Below are 239 nucleotides of genomic sequence, written 5' to 3' on the forward strand. Positions count from 1 at the left end.
AAGTTTGATTATTCTGAATGAAATTTTTTTTATTATTTATATTCTATTTTTCTCTAGATTCACCCCTCTTTACAGTAAATAAGCTAAAGAGCTATGTTGATAGATATTACTGATATATTTTTGTAGTTGCTTAATTAAGATCTCTCTACAGCAGTATTTCTAAAATTGCCAACTGATAAAAATTGTTATGAAGCAAGACTTCATCAGTGTGTACACATATTGTATGTGTATTCTTATTT

General features: G+C 25.9%; 1 protein-coding gene across 1 annotated transcript in view; it reads left to right on the forward strand.

Annotated features, from left to right (window-relative positions):
* Positions 1–239, forward strand: part of LOC119591816 (zinc finger protein 513-like) — a 72,589-nt gene that overhangs the window by 68,817 nt on the left and 3,533 nt on the right. The window lies entirely within an intron of this gene.

The sequence above is a fragment of the Penaeus monodon genome, chromosome 29 (assembly GCF_015228065.2).
Source record: "Penaeus monodon isolate SGIC_2016 chromosome 29, NSTDA_Pmon_1, whole genome shotgun sequence".
NCBI classification, from domain to species: Eukaryota; Metazoa; Arthropoda; class Malacostraca; order Decapoda; family Penaeidae; genus Penaeus; species Penaeus monodon.